Source organism: Danio aesculapii, chromosome 4 (assembly GCF_903798145.1).
Source record: "Danio aesculapii chromosome 4, fDanAes4.1, whole genome shotgun sequence".
NCBI lineage: Eukaryota > Metazoa > Chordata > Actinopteri > Cypriniformes > Danionidae > Danio > Danio aesculapii.
Window position 1 is genome coordinate 8,668,926 of NC_079438.1, and position 15,996 is coordinate 8,684,921.

The 15,996-nt window shown below is 38.6% G+C and overlaps 3 non-coding genes and 2 pseudogenes across 3 annotated transcripts; 1 reads left to right on the forward strand and 4 right to left on the reverse strand.

Moving 5' to 3' along the window:
• The window catches only part of LOC130222067 (gastrula zinc finger protein XlCGF57.1-like), a 184,776-nt pseudogene extending 179,280 nt beyond the window's left edge, over positions 1 to 5,496 (reverse strand).
• LOC130222044 (zinc finger protein 721-like) overlaps positions 1 to 15,996 on the forward strand; it is a 495,527-nt pseudogene that overhangs the window by 236,532 nt on the left and 242,999 nt on the right.
• Positions 8,034 to 8,105, reverse strand: trnap-agg (transfer RNA proline (anticodon AGG)). Its single transcript has one exon. It is a non-coding gene; the product is annotated as a tRNA-Pro (tRNA).
• On the reverse strand, positions 15,559 to 15,640 carry trnas-gcu (transfer RNA serine (anticodon GCU)). The gene has a single exon. It is a non-coding gene; the product is annotated as a tRNA-Ser (tRNA).
• Positions 15,820 to 15,901, reverse strand: trnas-gcu (transfer RNA serine (anticodon GCU)). The gene has a single exon. It is a non-coding gene; the product is annotated as a tRNA-Ser (tRNA).

A 15,996-nucleotide genomic window follows, 5' to 3' on the forward strand; every position in this document is an offset into this window, starting at 1 on the left:
CTTAATAAGAGCATGAGTGATGGTGAGTGCGAGCGCCCTTTATTAATGTTTTTTTATTTATTTATTTTATTTATTTCTGCTGACCACAAATGATAACTTTAAAGGACAAAGCAAATCAAAAACTTGATAGTCCCCACTGACTTCAACAGATAAAAAATGCTATGGAATTTCACTGTGGACCAAGAATGCTTTAGTTACATGTATTGTTCAAAATATCATGTTTTGTGTTCATCTGAGGAGAGATTTAGAACAAGGGGAGGGTGAATTACCGATGACAGAATTTCCATTTTTGTGTAAAATATCCCTTTAATAAATCCACTGTTTGTATGGCATGGATTTAAGTGCTGTTTTTGTTTATTTATTTTTAGATTGCTCAGGAATGGGTATTTTATACCCACACACCAAAGAAACTTTTTAAGATTTGGGGAGATGCATCACTGCGGTTTCTCTCATATTGCAAAAAAAAAAAAAAAAAAAAAGTAGAGAGCCTTGGATCTACCAGTTCAAGCAAACATTTTATCTGGTGAGACAATCCTGCATAACAGCTCTATTTTAATCCCAATTTGTAGCATTACACCTTTGATATGAGGGGCTTGTTTTGAGTTTAATTATTGTGATTTCTTCTGTTCGTCATAAAGACAGCCTTGGAGAGGGTGCTTTAACAACTCAGCCAGCTATCATTTCTTACATACAGATTGTGCAGCAAGATGGTACGGCCCTCATACCAGGAGGCAAAACAAGAATTTGTTGATTTTTTACCTCTAGGTGCATTATTTATGACAATAAATGTTGGACATTATTTAATTCATGTGTGTATACTTGTATTTCGTCAGTACTTAGAGGAGGAGGAGCAACAGAGACAGAACCCTTATGTCCTGCTGCTTGGGGATGAACTAAACTGCTCTCAGGCATTTGTTATTGTGGAAGGAGTGGCACTAAATTCATGGATTTAAAAAAGCTTAGCCAATGTATTAAAAGCTGTGGATTTTTTATTTACATATAAAGAGGAATACTACTAATACTACTACTATAATAATAATAATAATAATACAAATATTTTATTATTATATAGTGGTTAAGCCACTTTTTGGCAAAAATAACCCAACAAATTAGTTATTTTTGTAACCCAAATTGTACGTCGCGCGCAACTCACCCCCACCGCTCTTCAGGTACGTCGCACGCAACTCACCCCCACCGCTCTTCAGGTACGTCGCATGCAACTCACCCCCACCGCACTTCAGGTATGTCGCGCACAACTCACCCCCTCAAATACGTTGCTCACTGCATTCACAACAAAAGGCATTAAAAAAACCTTAAGCTACCTGACAACAATCACTTACAACTGTGACAGATTGTGTGGTTTAAGTCAAATAACTCAACCACTGATGAGCCTTCATCAGAGGACAGAGCAGCTCCTCAAACTGGTGGCCCACAGTTAGACAGGCCCCAGTCTCCTTTCTATTAGCTGCATGACAGAAAGTATATTCTAGAGTGTTTAATACAGCTCCAGTAATCAATATTACCTTTTCAGAGAATGTTTCTGTTTAATTATGACTTTGGACAGAGTTCTCAGAGCTCCAGAAGGATTACAATTTCTATAAGCCTTATACACTAATCAATTAACATTTGTATTGTGGACTTAAGAAATGAATGGCAGGAAAATTAAATGCATGAATGATTACATAACATACTCAAAAATGATGTTAAAGAGAAGTTAAATTTCCATTACAATAAAAGGTAGGGTGGCATGTGTAATTTTTTTAACTAACGAATTTTCTTATTTTTTCTTTTCTTATCTATTTTTTATCATATATTTCTTTTTTCATAGATGCTGTGATTAAAACCTCAGCCTCTGTAAAGTGCGTTGCCCTTTTTTCTCACCGTGACTTGAAAATGCCTTTAGGTATGCGCCATGCAGGTTTTGGGTTAATCAACCAAGAGTTCAGGGTTTAGCAGATGGTAAGTTAACCCAGCTTTCTGGAATATCCCCCTGGTCTCTAATCGGAGCTGCTGTTAACCTGCAATTTCTAATGCTGGTGACTCGGATGAACTTGTCCTCCGCAGCAGAGGTGACTCTTGGTCCTCTGACCTGGGGCGGTCCGTATGTGAGCCAGATTCTTTGTAGCACTTGATGGTTTTTGTGACTGCACTTTGGGACACTTTCAAAGTTTTCCAAATTTTTCGGACTGACTGACCTTCATTTCTTAAAGTAATTAATGATGGCTACTCGCTTTTTCTTTACTTAGCTGCTTTTTTCTTGCCATAATACAAATTTTAACAGACTGTTCAGTGGGACTATCAGCCGTGTATCCACCTGACTTCTGCACAACACAACTGATGGTTCCAACCTCATTTATAAGGCAAGGAATCCCACTAATTAAACCTGACAGGGCACAGCTGTGAAATGAAAACCATTTCAGGTGACTACCTCTTGAAGCTCATCAATAGAATGCCTAGGCATGAATACAAAGAGTGTGCAAAGCAGTAATTAAAGCAAAAGGTGGCTATTTTGAAGAACCTAGAACATGACACATTTTCAGTTGTTTCCCACATTTTATTCTTACGTATACATTTCCACATGTGTTAATTCATAGTATTAATGCCTTCAGTGTGAATCTACAATTTTCATAGTCATGAAAATAAAGAAAACTCTTTGAATGAGAAGATGTGTCCAAACTTTCGGTCTGTACTGTACCTTGCAGAAGATTTAATTTTGGGGGTCAGAGAAAAACCAAGCCCTTTTTGTGCCTGTGGCTTTAAATGCAAATGATCAAATGCACTCGCTCTAGATTACTCATGTTGTGTTCCCTCATTTGTATCTTCCACTGGATTTAAACATTTGTAACTTGCTTGAAAGGCCTGATTGAGACAGATCCTGCATGTTCACAGCAAGTACGCATGAGTCATGCTTGTATTTGTGAGTTTGCATTATTGTATATAAATTATGCAAATGTTTCCCAGTACTGGGTTGCAGCTGGAAGGGCATCTGTGGTTTAAAACATATGCTGAATAAGTTGGTGGTTTATTCCGCTGTGGTGACCCCTGAGGAATAAAGGGACTAAGCCAAAGGAAAATGAATGAATGAACTTATGTAAATGCTTAATGCCACGTTTGCTGTAAACTGGAGTGATGAGGAGATGGCAAGATGACATACTTTGCTACTTGTTTTCATTCATTTGTACTTTTGTCTTTGTTTTCTTGCCTTTGTGCATGTCCTGATGCTTAGCTGAAGACCAACGTGACGACATGTTATATACCTTATAAGATGCAGAAATGCCATTTAAATAGGTGACCTGCTGTTTGTCAAACGAGGGACAGTGACAACATAAATATAAAAATAATAATGTTAACCAGGGGTTTGCAAATGTGGACTGTCTGTTAATGAACACCAGGTATAGAATGAGCAGTGTGGAACGTGATTACAGATAACCCAGGATTCTGTTTTATCGAGGGTTAGAATGACCCAGGGTTAAACATTTGAAGTGTGAAAAGCCCTAAGAATACTGAGCATCAGATCTCAGAAAAACCAGAGTACAATGACAAACAGAGACAATTGTCAGTCATGTCATAGTGACCTGATCTCATATGCTATTGTTTTAGCACTTCCAATTCAGTTGACAACTGGAGAAATGACCAGGAGTTATAAACGGCAGAAAACGGTCACACTACTTGCTCTACAAACAAGTGTCTTCATGACTATACATACAAAGAAAAAATAAAAAAAAATGAAAATTTGACTTTGCAACATCAAGCAGCATTAGGCATGGTGATCAGGTTAAATCATTCAAATGAATCATTGACTTCTGCTGTCTTCATTTGTTTCAGAAACACAGATTTCTTTACTATTTAAAATGGCATCTTTGTATATTTTTTCTGCTGGAGATACTATCTTAAAAAAACTTCAAACGTAAAAACAAAACCTTAGATATAAAAGGTTTTAAAAGCTTGACTTTTCCAAACTGTGGTATACCTTATAAACTGTTATTGTCTCATGCCTAAGCAGCATAACACTGTATTTACGATCCAAAAATTAATTCTTAAAAAAAAAAAAATTTCAGGCAAAAAGATTCCAATGGCGCTGCCTGCTGGTACGTGAAGAATATGGTCAATACTGACAAACTATTACTCAAATGTTTGCATATCATCAGCATGCTGTAATCCATTTCTTAAGCAGCAAAAGTCATTTTTAGACTAGTTTGTTGGCCAGTTGTAGTCAGTGCAATGCTAAACATTATTGTTCCACTATAACTTGTTTGTTTCATTTCACATCGTCCCTCAGCAACATCATATAGTTTAGAATACTGTACAATGTTTCATAATAATTAATTACTTTAGTATCCATTTCATTCAGAATATTTAAAATTGGGGGCCTCCACATTTTCTGACATACTTTAAACCAAGTAAAATGCAAGACTTTTATGACATTTTCAAGACAATTATGAATTAAATTTTAGACTCATAAAGGGAATTTTTCAAATGCCCCAGATGGAAAAGATTTTTATTTGCCTCATCAAAAAATATTATGATTTAATACATTTAATAATACAATAATAAATGAATAAAAAAAATTACAATATTTTTTAGATATTTCTTAGCAAAAGATTTTAAATATTGTGTAAAAACAAGCAAGCTTTACTTGTATCCAAACACTTTTCCAAACACAAACTTTCTTTGAAAAAAATCAATAAAAAAATAAATAAACAAATGTTTTAAAAGTTAAAAGACTTTAAGGCCTAAAATTTAGATTTTGAAATTTAAGAAATTTTAAGACCCCGCAGAAACCCTGTTTAAACACAATAGCCCTGGTAATTAGTTATTATGATGAAGTAATTCTAACTCAGGTACTATCTGTCAGAACTAGTAACAACTACTAGAAACAAGTTTAAACCCATAAAGAAGTTGATAAAAAAGGGAATTGTGATCAACGTGACATATGCAAATGGAAAGTACCACGCCAACACTGTCACTGTAATAGCAGATATCTTCTATGAGAATACTGTAGGTCAAATATTGTCAGCTCAGTTAAACTTTTTTAATTTATTGTTTTTATTTATTTTATAAAGCGCCAGTGCTCAAGGATGCTTTACAAACAGTAGAAGAATAAGAAAAGCAATAACCTTAAGAAGGTAGAGAAATGGGAGACTAATAATACATAAAAGAATGACAAAAGACATGAGAACAAGTAACAAAAGAAACTCATTCCTGTCTTTCAATGAGTGCTTATGTGCATTTAGGAGACCTAGGCAGCACACTCAGGGCTGCAAGATGGATTTATTTGAGTATTCTTATTATTAAAATTTATCTGAATGAGGATCAAATGACTGAGTTGGTCTTTGAGAATGAAAACTAACCTGTTTGTTCCTGCAGATCTCCCTGTTTGACTGTGAATGTTTCTTCAATCTTCACATCTTCACTCTCCTCTTTAATAAACGCCATCTTTATAACAGTGTGGAGATCAGTCGCTTCAGCAGGAGTTTTTCTCTGTGTTTGGACACTTTATCCTGTTTAAAATGAACAAAACAATAAAAAAAAATTTAATGAATAAATTAATGAACAGAAACAAAATAACTTCTCTTCAACACTTGCTTCAACAGTTTCTTTTTATAACCAGTATGCTATTTCATATATATATTGATGTATACTTAGAATGGAATGACATTATACTATTTAATAAACTAAACCTTCATTAAAACACTTATTACACACATTTCTGTTCAAACAATAGCCCTCATTACTGTGAGTAAAATACTACGTTGTATAAAGCGTTAAAATATTATTTTCAACAACAAGTACATAATTTAACATAGGATGAAAAAAACTGAAACTTTAATCAATCAGTTTATATATGTGTAAAAGTTTTAAAACAAACCTTTCTTCAGTTGAATCAAAGCATGGAATCACAGTGGAGGAGTGGCGCAGCCTTATGACGTCACATCGCCATGCCAAAATAAAAGTCTTTTTTAAAGCTTTTTTGCCACTTACTTTTAGTCATGACTTATTGATAAAATTTTTCCCTCATTTTCCACTTTCCACTATATCTGCTCTCTCGCACACACACGCACATACACACACACATACACACACACAGACAGACATTCAGTATTTGAAGCTGATCAAAAACTTTAAACATTTTTAAGACAATTTTGAAAAACATTTTTAATCCAATTGCATGTCTAAAAACACATTACTTCCTATTAATATGAGTCCAAATCTCCTCCTCGTAATTATGACCTCTTTCTTCTTATTTTCACAACTTCCTATTTAAGGTTTATTTTTTTAAATAATATCTGTAATATAATATATAACTTTACCTTTACTTACAGAAGCATATAAAGGGGTAGTTCACACAAAAATTACAATTCAGCCAGAGCGGCCCACTGCAGATAATCAAAATGCTACCCATCATCATGTCCTTGAATATGTTTACATAAGCACAAAAGCCATACACACAAGTCTTCACACAAGTAATCAACATTTTGTTCCAGTTCCTGTCTGACTGCTTGAATCCATAAGTGATTCTTCTCAATTTACACACCAGTTTCTCTTTTCTTTCTGATTTTACCTCAAAATTAGGTCCAGACAGAATCTGCGGGAATTTTTTTGCAATTTCTGTGGAGAATCTTAACTAAAAACTTAACACATGAAATGAAAAATAATAGTTAATATATATATATATATATATATATATATATATATATATGTATATATATACTGTGTGTGTGTGCGTGTGTGTGTGTGTGTGTGTGTGTGTGTGTGTGAGACATTGATGACGTTCACATTGTAACACAAAACATAAAATAACAGTCAAAATGCATGAGTAGATTTGGGTTAATTAAAAATAAAACTGTTTTAAAGCACCAAATCATTAGAGTGATTTCATGTAGGACACAAATGCCTCAAATGCAGCTTTAACATTATTGGAATAAATTATATTTTAACATATTCAAATGGAAAGGTTAACATATTAAAAAGGAATAATTATTTACAAGGTTACTTTTATATCTGCATCTTTATAAAATAAAGCAGTCGTCCCGAACCTTTGAAAAATAGTCCATGTTGTCTTTATATATTTAGATAGCTTCATTTATTACTGACTTTATGTTTTCAAAATATGTAATTATGCAGTTGAAGTGATATTGTGCTACTTTTGCTACATAGTAGAAGTGAACTAGTTTTGTTTTGTGTTAAAGCCACAAAGCCATGCATGTTCATAACCACACTTCTTTGTATGAGTGCTTTATTGGGACCTTATAGGCACATTTTGTGCCTGGAATCAACTTAGTATTAGTGAGACTTAACTATTTTGTTAATTACTTAATACCCACAGAGCATGCTCATAGGGCATACTTCTGACCCAGATTCTGTGCCCGAGTATACTGATACTTCGCCCAGTGTGGCCATATACACATCTTATTTGACGGAATGCAAACTGGCATCGAGATCTTAAAGTGCAGTTTTCCATGCGTTGGCATCTTGTTGAAGGCATACAAAAGATCCATGACAAATGATTGGCGAAATGGCCCAGAGGCCTAATGGATAATGCATCAGCCTCAGGGGCTCGGGATTGTAGGTTCAAGTCCCATCTGGGTTGTCTTTGAAGGTCTTACTTCAAAATGGGAGCAATGTTTGGTGGATGAAACACGGTAACTGTGAAAACCTTCTTGAGATGTGTTTGCATGTCATTAACTTCCTGCATTGCCATGCATATTACCTGTTATGACTAAAAGAATAACGAGATAGCTAACCCGAAAGGCCATTTTGAATCCTGCATGGTGCCTACAGAGAAGAGACTGTGTACAAAGACAAAAATGGTGCTAACATATAAAGCTGGTGGGTTGTTCAAGATCCATAAACAAATATAAGAACTGAATCATTGCCGCTCCTTTTTTGTCTGTATAATTGTACATGTTAGACTGATTTAGATCAGAAGTCCACTAAATATTCATTAACTAAAATCCCAGCAAAAGCTGCTACTATTAACATAGAAACACCATAGAAAGCACAGCTCCGCTGCTTTTTCTATGACAGGGATAGGGCTCGTCCGGGATTTGAACCCGGGACATCTCGCACCCTAAGCGAGAATCATACCCCTAGACCAACGAGCCCTGTAGAAGCAGACTGCAGTGCCACAAAACATTCTGTGAGACTGATCCAATCTACTCTTTGTTCATGTTGTTTTTGTTACGTGTGTCAGCAACTCCCTGGAGGCATATTACAGTTCACAGGCAGTGAAAAACAGCCCAGTGGAGTAATGGATACGGCACCAGCCTTCGAAGCTGGGGATTGTGGGTTTAAGGTACCAACTGGGTTGTCTTTGATGCATTTCCTTTTAAGTTGGCTGTGCAAGACAATCCAGTGTGACCTTTAAAAAGCTAGGTTCAAACCCTTAGGTCAAAAAGACATGACAAAGGAAAACTCCTCAGAGAAGCTGTTTTGTCATTAGGTGTACACACCAGATCGTCTGAATGCAATATGGCATAGGGATCCTAAAGTACTGTTTTCTGTGTTACAAGAACTTCCTGAGCCATACAACAGATATGACAATTGCTAGTATTGATCCAGTGGCCTAATGGATAAAGCATCAACCTTCGAAGCTGGGGATTGTGGATTCAAGTCCCATCTGGGTTGTGTTTCTTGGGTTACATTTAAGTTTTGTGAAACAATTCCGACTTGTTTTCTCAAAACTTAGGCGTGATGATCTGAGGACAATAGTTAGCTTCGAATTCTCAGACTTTCTGCACACTTCAAATAAGATTTATCCAATCTTGCTTGAATCTCACTGTTACGTTACAAACTTAAAAGGTTCCGCTAATATTTGGCAATGGAGATCTTGACTTCAAGTACCCCGTGGCTTTCAACTAATGGTCTCATGTTAGGTGGATGATGATGAAACGCAAACAAGAAAATAGCTGCAGAAAGGTTGTGATATCAAGTTAATGAGAGTGGCCTTGTCTGGAATTTGAAACTCAAGACCAGTCACAACATACACAAGAACCATACCCCAGGACCAATGAGACAGGAATGTGTATGATTGCACAAAAAAAAATGTTTGTCCATTAGTTGCACACATCTTATTTGACAGAATGCAAAGTGGCATATAGATCCTAAAGTGCAGTTTTCCATGCATTGTCATCTTGTTGAATGCATACAAGAGATCCATGACAAACGATTGGCGACATGGTCCAGTGGCCTAATGGATAAGGCATCACCCTCCGGAGCTGGGGATTGTGGGTTCAAGTCCTACCTGGGTCATCTTTGAAGGTCTCACGTCAATATGTTAGCAATGTTTGGTGGATGAAACACAGTAGCTGTGAAAACCTACTTGAGATGTGTTTGCATGTCATTAAAACAGTGCTTACATATAAAGCTGTTGGGTTGTTTGAGATCCATAAACAAATCTAAGAACCGAATCATTACCACTCCTTTTTTTTGTCTGAATAAGTGTACATGTTAGGCTGATTTAGATCAGAAGTCCACTAAATGTTAATTAACTAATGTCACAGCAAAAGCTGCTACAATTAACATAGAGAGCACAGCTCCGCTGCTTTTTCTATGACAAGCATAGGGCTCGTCCGGGATTTGTACCCGGGACCTCTCGCACCCTAAGCGAGAATAATACCCCTAGGCCAACGAGCCCTGTAGAAGCAGTCTGCAGTGCCACAAAAAATTCTGTGAGACTGATCCAATCTACTCTTTGTTCATGTTGTTTTTGTTACATGTGTCAGCAACTCCCTGGAGGCATATTACAGTTCACAGGCAGTGAAAAACAGCCCAGTGGAGTAATGGATACGGCATCAGCCTTCGAAGCTGGGGATTGTGTATTTTAGGTACCAACTGGGTTGTCTTTGATGCAGTTCCTTTTAAGTTGGTTGTGCAAGACAATCCAGTGTGACCTTTAAAAAGATTAGGTTCAAACCCTTAGGTCAAAAAGACATGACAAAGGAAAACTCCTCAGAGAAGCTGTTTTGTCATTAGGTGTACACACCAGATCGTCTGAATGCAATATGGCATAGGGATCCTAAAGTACTGTTTTCTGAGTTACAAGAACTTCCTGAGCCATACAACAGATATGACAGTTGCTAGTATTGATCCAGTGGCCTAATGGATAAGGCATCAGCCTTCAAAGCTGGGGTTTGTGGTTTCAAGTCCCATCTGGGTTGGGTTACAATTAAGTTTTGTGAAACAATTCCGACTTGTTTTCTCAAAACTTAGGCGTGATGATCTGAGGACAATAGTTAGCTTCGAATTCTCAGACTTGCTGCACACTTCAAATAAGATTCATCCAATCTTGCTTGAATCTCACTGTCACATAACAAAACTAAATGGTTCCGCTAAGCTTTGGTAATGGAGATCTTGACTTCAAGTACCCCGTGGCTTTCAACTAATGGTCTCATGTTAGGTGGATGATGATGAAATGCAAACAAGGAAATAGCTGCAGAAAGGTTGTGATTTTAAGTTAATGAGAGTGGCCTTGTCTGGAATTTGAAACTCAAGACCAGTCACACCATACGCAAGAACCATACCCCAGGACCAATGAGACACGAACGTGGATGATTGCACAATGAAAATGTTTGTCCATTAGTTGCACACATCTTTTTTGATGGAATGTGTGGGTGTGTGGGGGATCGCGCATGCTCGAGTGACGTCACTGTCGCTGTCACCGGACGGTAGCTTCGTTGCGTTTGTTTGGAGTTTAGATTCGCAATTTACATTTTTATCACAAAATACCTCCTCATTCACTAAATATTTATCTCTCCTACTTGGGGTGAACAATCCCTTAACACACTCATACAAACAAATCTACTTTTAAACGTTCTGTCTCTCGAGCATCCGCCTGGTGTTTGTAGCTTTAGCCTGCTAGCACCTGCTTTAGCCTGCTAGCACCGCTGGTCAGCTAAAGCTACCAACCTCTTTCACTCACTTATTTTCTCACTTACTGGCTTCACCTTGTACAATGTCGCTTGCTTGTCTGTCCTTGAGTGCAGGAGAAGCATCGATGGAGGCGCTGGAGCTGGAAGCAGTGGAGTCCCAGATTCGCTCACTGGAGACGAAGCGAGAGGGCATCAAGGCTCTGCTCTTAACCCGTACTCGCTCGTCTGAGGTAAGTGTTCGATACAACGACAATCCTCCTGCCTCCTCAACCCCGTGTGCTTCTCTGTCCAGGCCCAGCGCACCGAGGACGCGGTTCACTCAGGCGTCGTTCACGCCGACACCAGGCTTCCACGGCCCCTGGGTTCAGCCGCGTAAGGTGCTTACCAGGTCCCGGGGCAGAACGTCTCCTCCTCCGATGTTCGAGATCCCCACGGAGAACCGCTTCGCCCCTCTCCGCGAGACGGGTCGCGATGTGGCCATCATTGGCCACTCAATCGTGCGCCACGTCCACTCCGCTTCCTCCAAAGGTAACAAAGTACGCACTTTCTGCTTCCCTGGTGCCCGAGTTAAGAATATTTCTGCACAGATACCTACTATCCTGAGCGCTGCCGAGAGCCTCGGTGCCGTCGTCCTCCACGTCCTCCTAGGCTTTTCCGTGCTGATGGGCTGCACCCCAGTCGAGCTGGAGCTGAACTCCTGTCGGACAACATCTCCAGAATACTTCGCTCTATCTGACTAGTAAGTAAAAACTCACAAAATTCACAATTTAGCCACACAGACTCCTATTCGTCCCACATAAATAACAGTAATGCATACCTTGCTAACCCCATAGAGACTGTGTCTGTTCCTCGCACTATTAGATCAAGAAACAAACGTACTGTGTGCTCCAGAAATAATCTATTAAGAATTAAACCAGAAGAACCACTAAAAAGTGAAAATACAAATTTCATGAAGCTTGGTCTCCTAAACATCAGGTCACTAGCACCTAAAGCACTTATCATAAATGAAATAATAACAGATAACAATCTTAATGCACTCTGTCTCACTGAAACCTGGCTGAAACAAAATGACTATATTAGTTTAAATGAAGCAACTCCTCCAGGATTCTTTTATAAACATGAGGCTCGTCAAACTGGTCGTGGTGGTGGAGTCGCGTCAATCTTTAGTGATATTCTTAATGTTAATCAGAAAAACGGACTTATGTTTAGCTCCTTTGAAGTACTAGCGCTTAATGTTGTCCTTCCAAACACTATGCAAAAACCTATGTTATCTCTCGCTCTAATCACCATATATAGACCCCCAGGACCCTATGTCAATTTTCTAAAAGAGTTTTCTGATTTTATCTCTGACTTACTAGTTAAAACTGATAAAATACTAATCGTAGGAGACTTTAACATCCACATAGATGACGCTAACGACACATTAGGGCTCGCGTTTATGGACTTGCTGCTCTCACTAGGAATAAAGCAAAATGTTATTGGTCCAACCCATCGCCTAAAGCATACACTAGATCTAATTCTGTCTTATGGAATTGAGGTCATTGATGTAGACATTATACCACAAAGTGATGATATTACAGACCACTACCTCTTACAATATAAGCTGTGTTTACCTGAAATTAGCAGATCCGCTCCAATATATCGCCCTAGAACTATTGTTCCATCCACCAAAGATTAATTTATAAATAACTTACCTGATCTTTCTCTACTTCGAAATGCACCCGCAAACGCAAATGACCTTGATGTAGTAACCAGCAGTATGGATGCCATCTTTACTAGCACTCTAAATACCGTGGCACCCATCAAACTAAAAAAGGCTAGAGAGAATAAAACTACACCATGGTATAATAGTCATACCCGCACTCTCAAAACAGCAACCCGTGCCCTGGAACTTAAATGAAAAAATCGAATTTAGAAGTCTTTAGAATTGCATACAATGTCCAGCTATAGGAGGGCTTTAAAATCTGCCAGGGCTGAGCACCTCCGCAAACTGATAGAAAATAATCATAACAATCCTAGATTCTTATTTAACACCATTGCTAAATTAACAAATAATCGGTCATCTTTGGAACAAAATGTTCCACCGCAAATTAGTAGTGATGACTTCATGAATTTTTTCAGTGATAAAATAGAATGCTTTAGACAGAAAATAGAAGACATTAAACTTTCTGCACCGCCTTATACTTCAGATCCAGTAAACACGCCACTGAATCTAAATAACCTACAGTGCTTTAAAATCATAGAACAGGAAGAGCTAGACAAAATTATAAATAGCTCTAAATCAGCTACGTGTATATTGGACCCAATTCCAACAAAGTTACTGAAAGAATTGCTACCTGTTATAGGAGAACCTCTTCTTAACATTATCAACTCTTCTTTATCTTTAGGCCATGTTCCAAATCCTTACAAGTTAGCTGTTATTAAACCTATTATTAAGAAACCACAACTGGACCCCAGCAACTTAGCTAATTATAGGCCTATTTCAAATCTATTTCAAATCTATTTCAAAATACTAGAAAAAGTTGTTTCTGCTCAATTTGACGAACAATGTTTTTGAAGTGTTTCAGTCAGGTTTCAGAGCTCATCACAGTACAGAAACTGCATTAGTAAAAATAACCAACGATTTACTCTTAGCTGCTGAACAAGGGTGCATCTCGCTATTAGTTCTACTCGATCTTAGTGCGGCATTTGACACCATTGACCATGGTATCCTCCTTAATCGCTTAAAGTCTACAGGTGTCCAGGGACAGGCCCTACAATGGTTTAAGTCATACTTATATGACCGTTACCAGTTTGTGAATATTAATGGACAGCCTTCACAAATCAGCCCAGTAAAATACGGGGTGCCTCAAGGATCAGTTTTAGGCCCTTTGCTGTTTACAGTGTACATGCTACCCCTGGGAGACATTATTAGAAGACATGGGATCAGCTTTCACTGCTATGCAGATGATACTCAATTTTATATATTACAACTAAACCTGACGAGACGTCTAATCTGTCCAAGCTAACTGAGTGTATTAAAGATGTTAAAGACTGAATGACCAACAATTATCTTCTCTTAAACTCAGACAAAACAGAATTATTACTTATTGGGCCAAAATCCTGTACACAGCAGATCTCACAACTCGACCTACAATTAGAGGGATACAAAGTTAGCGTTAGCTCTACTATAAAAGATCTGGGTGTCATATTAGACAGCAATTTAACTTTTAAAAATCATATATCCCATGTCACAAAAACTGCTTTCTTTCATCTGAGAAATATCGCTAAGTTACGAAGTATGCTATCCATCTCAGATGCAGAAAAGCTAGTCCATGCTTTTATGACTTCTAGGCTGGACTACTGTAATGCACTGTTTGCTGGCTGCCCAGCATCCTCTATTAACAAACTTCAATTAGTACAAAATGCAGCTGCCAGAGTTCTTACCAGTTCTAGAAAATTTGATCACATCACACCAATTTTATCCTCCTTACACTGGCTGCCTGTTAAGTTTCGTATTGAATTTAAAATATTGCTTCTTACATATAAAGCTTTAAATAATCTAGCTCCTGTTTATCTAACCAATCTTCTGTCTCGCTACAATCCAACTCGCTATTTAAGGTCTGAAAACTCAGGGCTTCTGGTAGTACCTAGAATAGCAAAGTCGAGTAAAGGAGGTCGAGCCTTCTCATTTATAGCTCCTAAACTCTGGAATAGCCTTCCTGACAACGTCCGAGGCTCAGACACACTCTCCCAATTCAAAACTAGATTAAAGACCTATCTGTTCAGTAAAGCATACACTTAGTGCACCACTTAGGGGGCTTCCACACAGGTTATGCATCTTGTTGATATACACTGTGAACATCAGCTGCGCTAATTATTTTCTTTATTCTCCATTTCCACCTGGGGATACTCTTCCCGAGGCCCTCAGACTATGCAGAGTCACTGATTCGATCCAAGACCAACGACGAGATGATCCCAAGGTTTCCATATCCTGGACCTGGCCGAATCCTGAGCAGCTACTGTGATGGTCATGGAAGAGTGGAGAACATGAGACTGATTCCTGTGACGCTCCAGAGACAGACGAGTCGTCGCTGAGGCCAGCTTCCAGCCTCCGCCACTGAGACTGCAGCTCTGCACAAGACGTTTGGCCAGCGGAGAAATTAAAATGATCGTGCCCAACTGAGCCTGGTTTCTCTCAAGGTTTTTTTTCTTCACTTCCGCCATTAGTGAAGTTTTTTTTCCCTCTCCGCTGTCGCCCCTGGCTTGCATGGTTCGGGATCTGTAGAGCTGCGCATCGTTGGATTTGCCCTTCAATATTTGGACTCTCAGTAGTGATTATTAAACCACACTGAACTGAGCTCAACTGAACTGAACTTAAACACTACAAACTGAACTACACTGTTCCTATTTACTGTGACCTTTTATGTGAAGCTGCTTTGACACAATCTACATTGTATAAGCGCTATACAAATAAAGGTGAATTGAATTGAATTGCATCACCCTAACTACTCGGCCACCTCATCACGTATGCGCCTACTTCTTTGATGAAGGCTGGACTGCGGCACATATTTGTTTCTGCAATTCTGTATGTTTCTGCAGTTATGTTCGGTAAGATGACTTTCAATTTTGCCATAACATGCTTCGAAGCACGAAGACGGTGCGAGTAAGATAACTTCCCCGGAAGCACCGGGCTCTCTTAAATGAACGACGAGGATGGGATTCAAACCCATGCGTGCAGAGCACAATGGATTAGCAGTCCATCGCCTTAACCACTCGGCCACCTCGTCATGCATGTAGCCGCTTTCCTGATGGGGGCTGGACTTTGGCATATATGTATGTATTTGCGGCTACTTTCGATACAGATGACATTAAATTTTGCAGCAACATCCTTCAAAACGCTAAGAGGGTGCGAGTAATACACCTTCCACTGAATAACCGGGATCTCTCAAATGCCAGTGCATTTGAGCAACGAGGATGGGATTCGAACCCACGCGTGCAGAGCACAATGGATTAGCAGTCCATCGCCTTAATCACTCGGCCACCTCGTCACATATGTTGCCACTTTTCTGATGGAGGCTGGACTGGGGCACATATGTGGTCATGTATGTTTTTGCAATTGTTTTCGGTAAGATGACACTCAATT